The sequence below is a fragment of the Panulirus ornatus genome, chromosome 66 (assembly GCF_036320965.1).
Source record: "Panulirus ornatus isolate Po-2019 chromosome 66, ASM3632096v1, whole genome shotgun sequence".
Classification (NCBI taxonomy): domain Eukaryota; kingdom Metazoa; phylum Arthropoda; class Malacostraca; order Decapoda; family Palinuridae; genus Panulirus; species Panulirus ornatus.
Genome location: NC_092289.1, coordinates 10,625,178 through 10,636,580, shown reverse-complemented (window position 1 = coordinate 10,636,580; position 11,403 = coordinate 10,625,178).

Below are 11,403 nucleotides of genomic sequence, written 5' to 3'. Positions count from 1 at the left end.
TATATATATATATATATACATATATATATATATTCATGTATATATATATATATATATATATATATATATATATATATATATATATATATATATATATATATATATATATATATATACATGAATATATATCCTGGGGATAGGGGATTAAGAATACTTCCCACGTATTCCCTGCGTGTCGTAGAAGGCGACTAAAAGGTGAAGGAGCGGGGGGGCTGGAAATCCTCACCTCTCTTTTTTTTTTTTTCAAAAGAAGGAACAGAGAATTGGGCCAGGTGAGGGTATTCCCTCAAAGGCCCAGTCCTCTGTTCTTAACGCTACCTCGCTGATGCGGGAAATGGCGAATAGTTTGAAAGAAAAAGAAAGAATATATATATATATATATATATATATATATATATATATATATATATATATATATATATATATATATATATATATATATATATAGGTATACATTGAAATGTATAGGTATGTATATGTACATGTTCGGGCATGTATGTATACACACGTGTAAAGTGGGTAGGTTGGGCCATTCTTTCGTCTGTTCCCTTACGCTAACTCGCTAACGCGGGAGACAGCGACAAATTCATGACTATACCTTACATTTCAACGTATACTTATACATACATACACAGACATATACATATATACACATGTACATAGTCTGCACTTGCTGCCTTTATTCATTCCCATCGCCACCCAGCCACACATGAAATGACAGCCCCTTCCCCCCGCACGTGCTCGAGGTAGCGCTAAGAAAAGACAACAAAGGCCGCATTCGTTCACACTCAGTCTCTCTTTCTCATGTATAAAGCACAAAAACCACAGCTCCCTTTCCACATCCAGGCCCCACACAACCTCCCATGGTTTTTCCCCAGACGCTTCACATGCCCTGGTTCAATCCATTTGACAGCACGTCGACTCCGGTATACCACATCGTTCCAATTCACTCTGTTCCTTGCGCGCCTTTCACCCTCCTATATGTTTAGGCCCCGATCCCTCAAAATCCTTTTCCCATTATCCTCCACCTCCAATTTGGTCTCCCACTTCTCGTTCCCTCAACCTCCGACACAAAAATCCTCTTTTTCAATCTTTCCTTACTGATTCTCTCCATGTGACCAAACCATTTCAATACATCCTCTTTTGCTCTCTCAACCACATTCCTTTTATTACCACATATATCTCTTCCCCTTTTTCACTTACTTCATCAAACCACCTCACACCACATATTGTCCTGAAACATCTCATTTCCAACACATCCACCCTCTTCCGCACAACCTTATCTATAGCTTATGCTTCATAACCATATAATATTGTTTGAACCACTATTCCTTCAAACATACCCAATTTTGCTCTCCTAGGTTACGTTCTCGCCTTCCAGACATTCTTTAACGCTCCCGGATCCTTTACCCCCCCCCCCCCCCCCCCGTGACTCAATTCCACTTCCATGGTTCTCTCTGCTGCCAAATCTACTCCCAGATATCTAAAACACTTCATTTTCTCAAGTTTTCCTCCATTCAAACTTGCGTTACAATTAGTTGTCCCTCAACCCTACTGTACATAATAGCCTCACTCTTACACTTACTCTCAGCTTTCTTCTTTCACACACTTTACCAAACTTAGTCACCAACTTCCACAGTTTTCACCACGAATCAGCCACCAGCGCTGTATCATCAGCGAACAACGACTGACTCACTTCCCAAGCCCTCTCATCCACAACAGACTGAATACTTGACCCTCTCTCCAAAACTCTTACATTCACCTCCCTAACACCACATCCATAAGCAATTTAAAAATCATGGAGACATCACGCACCCCTGCCGCAAACCGACATTCACTGAGAATCAATCGCTTTCCTCTCTTCCTACCCGTACACTTGACTTACCTCCTCGATGAAAACTTTCCACTGCTTCTAGGAGCTTACCTCCCACCTCTTAATACCTCTTAATACCTTCAACAGAGCATCTTTATCAACTCTGTTGCATGCCTTCTCCAGATCCATTGATGCTACATAAAAATCCATCTGTTTTGCTAAGTATTTCTCACATATATTCTTCAAAGCAAACACCTGATCCACACATCCTCTACCGCTTCTGAAAGCACACTGCTCTTTCCCAATCTGATATTTTGTACATGCCTTCCCCCTCTCAATCAATACCCTTCCATAAAATTTCCCAGGAATAATCATCAAACCTATACCTCGGTAAATTGAGAACTCAACTTTATCCCCTTTACCTTTGTGCAATGGCAATTCTCAGGCACTTCACCATGAACCATACCTGCACTGAATATCCTCACCAACTAGTCAACAACATAGTCACCACCTTTTTTGATAAATTCCGCAGCTTTCATCTTCTGCAAAGCTTTCACTACCTCTTCCCTGTTTACCAAATCATTCTCCCTGACCTCACTTCGCACACCACCTCTACCAAAACACCCTATATTTGCCACTATATCATGAAACAAATTCAAAAGGCCTTCAAAATACTCACTCCATTTGCCTTTCACTCCACCAATAATTGTTATTACCTCCCCATTTACCCCTTTTACCGATGTTCCCATTTGTTTCGTCTTACGCACTTTATTTACCTCCTTCAAAAGCATCTTTTTTTCTCCCTAAAATTTCATGATACTTTCTCACCCCAGCTCTCATTTGCCCTCTTTTTCACCTCTTGCACTTTTCTCTCGGCCTATTGCCTCTTTCTTTTACACATCTCCCAGTCTTTTGCACTATTTCCCTGCAAAAATCGTCCAAATACCTCTCTCTTCTCTTTCACTAACAATCGTACCTTCTCATCCCACCACTGACAGCCCTTCCTAATCTGCTCACCTCCCACCTTTCTCATGCCACATACATCTTTTGCTCAAGCCATCACTGCTTCCTTAAATACATCCCATTCCTCCCCCACTCCCTTACGTCATTTGCTCTCACTTTTCCATTTTGCACTGTTACTTCCTCCCCTATCCCTGGGGATACGGGAGATAGAATACTTCCCACGCATTCCTGGCTTGTCGTAGAAGGTGCCTAAAAGGGACGGGAGTGGTAGGTTATAAACCCTCCCCTCATTGTATTTTAACTTTCTAAAAGGTTAGACAGAAGGAGTCATGCGGGGAGTGCTCATCCTCCTCGAAGCTCAGATTGGGGTGTCTAGATGTGTGTGGATGTAAACAAAAATAGAAAAATTGAGAGATAGGTAGTACGTTTGAGGAAAGGAAAGTAGATTTTTTGACTGAGTGAAATGAAGATCAAGGGAAAAGGGAAGAGTGGTTTGGGAATGTCTTGGGAGTAGAATCAGGGCTAGTGAGAGGACAACAGCAAGGGAAGGAGTAGCACTACTCCTGAAACAGGAATTGTGGAAGTATGTGATAGTGTAAGAAAGTAAACTCTTGATTGATTTGGGTAAAATTGAAAGTGGATGGAAAGAGATGGGTGATTATTGGTGCCAATGCACCTGGTCATGAGAAGAAAGATCATAAGAGGCAAGTGTTTTGGAAGCAGCTGAGTGAGTGTGTTATCAGCTTTGATGCATGAGACCGGGTTGTAGTGATGGGTGATTTGAATGCAAAGGTGAGTAATGTGGCAGGTGAGGGTATAATTGGGGTACATGGGGTGTTCAGTGTTGTAAATGGAAATGGTGAAGAGCTTGTAGATTTGTGTGCTGAAATAGGACTGGTGATTGGGAATACCTGGTTTGAAAGGAGAGATATACATATGTATACGTATATAAGTAGGAGAGATGGTCAGAGAGCATTATTGGATTAAGTGCAAAATGATAGGCCAGTGAAGGAGAGACCTTTGAATGTTAAGGATTCGAACCAAGATCTCTTGCGTGGTAGCTGGGAACGTTAAACTCTAGGCTATGATCGCCCTTAATAGGGAAATGACTATTCGATTACTTGCAGTCGAATACCCTTCGTCTCATATTCATGAACAACGGCTTCTAGACCGATCAAATCCCACCGGGCTCAAATTACATGCAGTAAGTCATTCTACAAGACTTACTGTCACACACGGAGGTATATAAACAGGAATATAGTGCATATGAATGCGCACTTTTCGTAGAAACCCACAATGCCATCCAACAGCAAAGATTCGCACCCGGACCTTTTGTGTGGTAGGTGGGAAAGATAATGCCCTTGAAATAGGTAGGGTGGCTCGCTCACAAGAAACAGCCGCCTCCAATATCAACCAGGATAGTAAGCGTTATCGACTCGATACTTTCAAGTTTTAATTATCCGGAGTTTTGCTCATCATGTCGAGGCTGATACTAGTCTCCGAAACTCCTCACTATATGTGATGTTAACTTTGGTTTCGATCAACAAACATCAAATTATTGCGATGTGGCTCCATCCTCTCCGTGGCCTGTGAACCTGAGAGGATCATCTGGTGAGGTGGAGGCTAAACGCGGGTAAACACAGGCGTTCTCTGGGCTCAGTTCGTAAGACCACGCCAGTCATCCTGTGACACCGATGATACGTTGCTTGTGGCATCGGTCTTACCTTGACCCAAGTAGGATATAGCAAGAGCTCACAAGTGGAAGTGACTTTTATCGAAAGACTAATGATCAATTATGATCTCTATTACTTGATAATGGTCTAACTGCCGGAGGTGGAATCACCTTGGGCGGAGGTAGGTGGAGAGGTGAGAGTGATGGCAGGGAAAACGTGGCGTGAGGGTAGAGGGAAGTGAAGCAGTGTGTGGGGGCCGCCTCTGATAATCCTAGCTTGAAGCAGCTGAATGAACACGTTTGAAAGAAGATAACATTAGTGATGAGGTTATATAATAACCTTCTTGCAGGATGAGATCTCTTACCAGCACTTCACATCTTTCTTCTTATTCCTTACCCTATGTACCACCACAGTTTTTTGTACTGTGGCTTTACGGTTCAAATGCAGTAAATGGAATGCTTTATCATTACATCTTCATATCTACAAGCTGGAATTATTGAAGACTCACTGCTACATGAAGTATATTTAATTGATATATGATCCATATAACTCTACAGAATATTAACTCCCTAAAATCTTATGTTAAAGCTCTGCAATATGGATAACTACACCTTGTATGGATGAGTGCTCATATGTGGTTCTTCATAATTCATAGGTGTTATATTCATTAAGTCAACTTCCTTGGTATCCTGTAATGTTAAACATGTTGGTATTCATTATGAAAGAAGCCTAATGAAAATGTACAACGTCAACAAAAATGAGGGTGATGGTAAGCTTTTTCAAGGAGTGTGGCGTGAGTGTGGCGTGAGTGTGGTGGGAATGTGGTCAGAGTGAGGTTCTGTGGTGGTGGTGGTCACTTCGGGATCGGTCACATATTATCTCGGAGTCGTCGAGTCATTCATGATAGATATTGAACATGGAATTAATCAATAAGATTAAAAGGAACTCTTTATATTACTTCCTCTTGGAGATAAGCTCAGAAGTAACTTACCAAATATACCCAACGCCATAATACTAACCGTATGAATAATGAATGGGAAAATGACACAGTGTCCGTTATCTGGCAAGCCGGCATTTTGTTATTCATCAGATACCTGTTTATCAAATATCCCATACGCGATACTGATGTATAATCTTAAGCCCTGAATATCATTAGAATCACCAGATGAGCTCGTATGGGTCACGTTTCTTTACACACAGCGGCAAACATTCTCCTGCTCTAGGTATTGCTAACAAGGATCCACAGGTTATATTTCTGTATGACACAGCAGAGAGAATGCCACATTCCCATAATAATGATTGCTTACTCACCACAACATAACGATGTGCCTATGTGGTGCTGACTCCATCCCTTCTCCTGATATCACAACATCTCAATTTGTTTACATCTACCCTATAGCCAATACATGTGAATCATCAGATAGAACTGTCGATCTACTACAAAATTATGATTCTTTTTTATAAGGGTAAGAGAGATGTGTGGAAATAAAAAGAGCGTGGTTGAGAGAGCAGAAGAAGGTGTTTTGAAATGGTTTGGGCACATGGAGAGAATGAGTGAGGAAAGATTGACCAAGAGGATATATGTGTCGGAGGTGGAGGGAACGAGGAGAAGAGGGAGACCAAATTGGAGTGGAAAGATGGAGTGAAAAAGATTTTGTGTGATCGGGGCCTGAACATGCAGGAGGGTGAAAGGAGGGCAAGGAATAGAGTGAATTGGAGCGATGTGGTATACCGGGGTTGACGTGCTGTCAGTGGATTGAATCAAGGCATGTGAAGCGTCTGGGGTAAACCATGGAAAGCTGTGTAGGTATGTATATTTGCGTGTGTGGACGTATGTATATACATGTGTATGGGGGTGGGTTGGGCCATTTCTTTCGTCGGTTTCCTTGCGCTACCTCGCAAACGCGGGAGACAGCGACAAAGTATAATAAAAAATATAATAATATATATATATATGTATATATATACACATATATATATATATATATATATATATATATATATATATATATATATATATATATATATATATATATATATATATATATATATATATATATATATATATATATATATATATATATATATATATATATATATATATATATATATATATATATATATATATATATATATATATATATATATATATATATATATATGTATATATATATGCATATATACATATATATATATATATATATATATATATATATATATATATATATATATATATATATATATATATATATGTATATATATATATATATATATATATATATATATATATATATATATATATATATATATATATATATATATATATATATATATGTATATATATACATATATATATATATATAACAAGTAGCGGTGATGTGAGAAGGAGATGGAATGAGTATTTTGAAGGTTTGTTGAATGTGTCTGATGACAGAGTGGCAGATATAGGGTGTTTTGGTCGAGGTGGTGTGCAAAGTGAGAGGGTTAGGGAAAATGATTTGGTAAACAGAGAAGAAGTAGTAAAAGCTTTGCGGAAGATGAAAGCCGGCAAGGCAGCAGGTTTGGATGGTATTGCAGTGGAATTTATTAAAAAAGGGGGTGACTGTATTGTTGACTGGTTGGTAAGGTTATTTAATGTATGTATGACTCATGGTGAGGTGCCTGAGGATTGGCGGAATGCGTGTATAGTGACATTGTACAAAGGCAAAGGGGATAAGAGTGAGTGCTCAAATTACAGAGGTATAAGTTTGTTGAGTATTCCTGGTAAATTATATGGGAGGGTATTGATTGAGAGGGTGAAGGCATGTACAGAGCATCAGATTGGGGAAGAGCAGTGCGGTTTCAGAAGTGGTAGAGGATGTGTGGATCAGGTGTTTGCTTTGAAGAATGTATGTGAGAAATACTTAGAAAAGCAAATGGATTTGTATGTAGCATTTATGGATCTGGAGAAGGCATATGATAGAGTTGATAGAGATGCTCTGTGGAAGGTATTAAGAATATATGGTGTGGGAGGCAAGTTGTTAGAAGCAGTGAAAAGTTTTTATCGAGGATGTAAGGCATGTGTACGTGTAGGAAGAGAGGAAAGTGATTGGTTCTCAGTGAATGTAGGTTTGCGGCAGGGGTGTGTGATGTCTCCATGGTTGTTTAATTTGTTTATGGATGGGGTTGTTAGGGAGGTAAATGCAAGAGTCCTGGAAAGAGGGGCAAGTATGAAGTCTGTTGGGGATGAGAGAGCTTGGGAAGTGAGTCAGTTGTTGTTCGCTGATGATACAGCGCTGGTGGCTGATTCATGTGAGAAACTGCAGAAGCTGGTGACTGAGTTTGGTAAAGTGTGTGGAAGAAGAAAGTTAAGAGTAAATGTGAATAAGAGCAAGGTTATTAGGTACAGTAGGGGTGAGGGTCAAGTCAATTGGGAGGTGAGTTTGAATGGAGAAAAAACTGGAGGAAGTGAAGTGTTTTAGATATCTGGGAGTGGATCTGGCAGCGGATGGAACCATGGAAGCGGAAGTGGATCATAGGGTGGGGGAGGGGGCGAAAATTTTGGGAGCCTTGAAAAATGTGTGGAAGTCGAGAACATTATCTCGGAAAGCAAAAATGGGTATGTTTGAAGGAATAGTGGTTCCAACAATGTTGTATGGTTGCGAGGCGTAGGCTATGGATAGAGATGTGCGCAGGAGGATGGATGTGCTGGAAATGAGATGTTTGAGGAAAATGTGTGGTGTGAGGTGGTTTGATCGAGTAAGTAACGTAAGGGTAAGAGAGATGTGTGGAAATAAAAAGAGCGTGGTTGAGAGAGCAGAAGAGGGTGTTTTGAAATGGTTTGGGCACATGGAGAGAATGAGTGAGGAAAGATTGACCCAGAGGATATATGTGTCGGAGGTGGAGGGAACGAGGAGAAGAGGGAGACCAAATTGGAGGTGGAAAGATGGAGTGAAAAAGATTTTGTGTGATCGGGGCCTGAACATGCAGGAGGGTGAAAGGAGGGCAAGGAATAGAGTGAATTGGAGCGATGTGGTATACAGGGGTTGACGTGCTGTCAGTGGATTGAATCAAGGCATGTGAAGCGTCTGGGGTAAACCATGGAAAGCTGTGTAGGTATGTATATTTGCGTGTGTGGACGTGTGTATGTACATGTGTATGGGGATATATATATATTTTTCTTTTTCTTTATACTTTGTCGCTGTCTCCCGCGTTTGCGAGGTAGCGCAAGGAAACAGACGAAAGAAATGGCCCAACCCCCCCCACACACATGTATATACATACGTCCACACACTCAAATATACATTCCTACACAGCCCTCCGTGGCTCACCACAGACCCTCCACATGCCCTGATTCAATCCACCGACAGCACGTCAACCCCGGTATACCACATCGCTCCAATTCACTCTATTCCCTGCCCTCCTTTCACCCTCCTGTATGTTCAGGCCCCGATCACACAAAATCTTTTTCACTCCATCTTTCCACCTCCAATTTGGTCTTCCTCTTCTCCTTGTTCCCTCCACCTCCGACACATATATCCTCTTGGTCAATCTTTCCTCACTCATCCTCTCCATGTGCCCAAACCACTTCAAAACACCCTCTTCTGCTCTCTCAACCACGCTCTTTTTATTTCCACACATCTCTCTTACCCTTACGTTACTCAGTCGATCAAACCACCTCACACCACACATTGTCCTCAAACATCTCATTTCCAGCACATCCATCCTCCTGCGCACAACTCTATCCATAGCCCACGCCTCGCAACCATACAACATTGTTGGAACCACTATTCCTTCAAACATACCCATTTTTGCTTTCCGAGATAATGTTCTCGACTTCCACACATTCTTCAAGGCCCCCAGAATTTTCGCCCCCTCCCCCACCCTATGATCCACTTCCGCTTCCATGGTTCCATCCGCTGCCAGATCCACTCCCAGATATCTAAAACACTTCACTTCCTCCAGTTTTTCTCCATTCAAACTCACCTCCCAATTGACTTGACCCTCAACCCTACTGTACCTATTAACCTTGCTCTTATTCACATTTACTCTTAACTTTCTTCTTCCACACACTTTACCAAACTCAGTCACCAGCTTCTGCAGTTTCTCACATGAATCAGCCACCAGCGCTGTATCATCAGCGAACAACAACTGACTCACTTCCTAAGCTCTCTCATCCCCAACAGACTTCATACTTGCCCCTCTTTCCAAAACTCTTGCATTTACCTCCCTAACAACCCCATCCATAAACAAATTAATCAATAATGGAGACATCACACACCCCTGCCGCAAACCTATATTCACTAGAACCAATCACTTTCCTCTCTTCCTACACGTACACATGCCTTACATCCTCGATAAAAACTTTTCACTGCTTCTAACAACTTGCCTCCCACACCATATATTCTTAATACCTTCCACAGAGCATCTCTATCAACTCTATCATATGCCTTCTCCAGATCCATAAATGCTACATACAAATCCATTTGCTTTTCTAAGTATTTCTCACATACATTCTTCAAAGCAAACACCTGATCCACACATCCTCTACCACTTTTGAAACCACACTGCTCTTCCCCAATCTGATGCTCTGTACATGCCTTCACCCTCTCAATCAATACCCTCCCATATAATTTACCAGGAATACTCAACAAACTTATACCTCTGTAATTTGAGCACTCACTCTTATCCCCTTTGCCTTTGTACAATGTCACTATGCACGCATTCCGCCAATCCTCAGGCACCTCACCATAAGTCATACATACATTAAATAACCTTACCAACCAGTCAACAATACAGTCACTCCCTTTTTTAATAAATTCCACTGCAATACCATCCAAACCTGCTGCCTTGCCGGCTTTCATCTTCCGCAAAGCTTTCACTACCTCTTCTCTGTTTATATATATATATATATATATATATACGTTACCTCTCGTTAATTCCGTCAAACCATGAAATGAAGGTTCCCCTATACGCAGACGAGTTTACAATCACATCATTACACGCTAAATAACACCGCGTAAACAGCAGCAAACATGCAAAGTTACACTACACAAGAAGGACAATGGCTCACCCATTGAGCTACTCCTCTGGCCCTGGACAAACACATGAATCCAACCTGCTCCCTCACGTCACCTTACGTAGATGATAATTCCCATACATTAAAACACCAAGTATTCTGTGTATCACATACGAGACACGACAATCACTCCCCCACACCGGAAATATCAAGACTAAAGCAGCAAACAAACTAAATGTCCTTTGAAAATTAACTCGTAATATATTTGGACTAGATAAACATATCTCAGTATCCTTTATGAACGAATCATCCATTCCATCCTAAACTGCTCCTGACCTACTTAATCATCCACACTGTCAAGAGCAAGTACAAAAGAGCTGCAAACAGCTCAGAACGAAGCACTCTAAACAATCACTGGCTGCCTAACAGCCCCTTAGAACACCCGGCACCTACACGACGGAGCAAAACATCCTCGCAGTACAATTGCACCTTAGCGTGTTTGACATGTAGTCTTTTGCAATAGTATTAGTCCCCCTACCTCATCCCTCCCTCCTCTGTCAAAACCACTCTATAAGTAAACATTGACCTATAAGTAAAAATATAAAGTTTACCCTTGTGCTTCATAATATATCAACCTCTACTCACACATCCACCAACGCCAACCATACACAACAATGATAAAACACAGACCCAACAAAAGCGTTAACCAACTACCAACCGATCTCAATCTTGAACATCACAATACAAACATGAGAAACCTTAACACCTCAGATATGCACATTATAAACACTGATTCAATACCTGAAGATCCCTCATGCCCATGACGCAACTATCACATAAAAGGCATTGAACACTCGCCCCACATGGACACACACACGGCATGGCTACAAATCATGACCTAAGGTGGACGTGAGAGCTATTTGGATCTACAGAAGAAGAAAGTGATCCCCAGGACA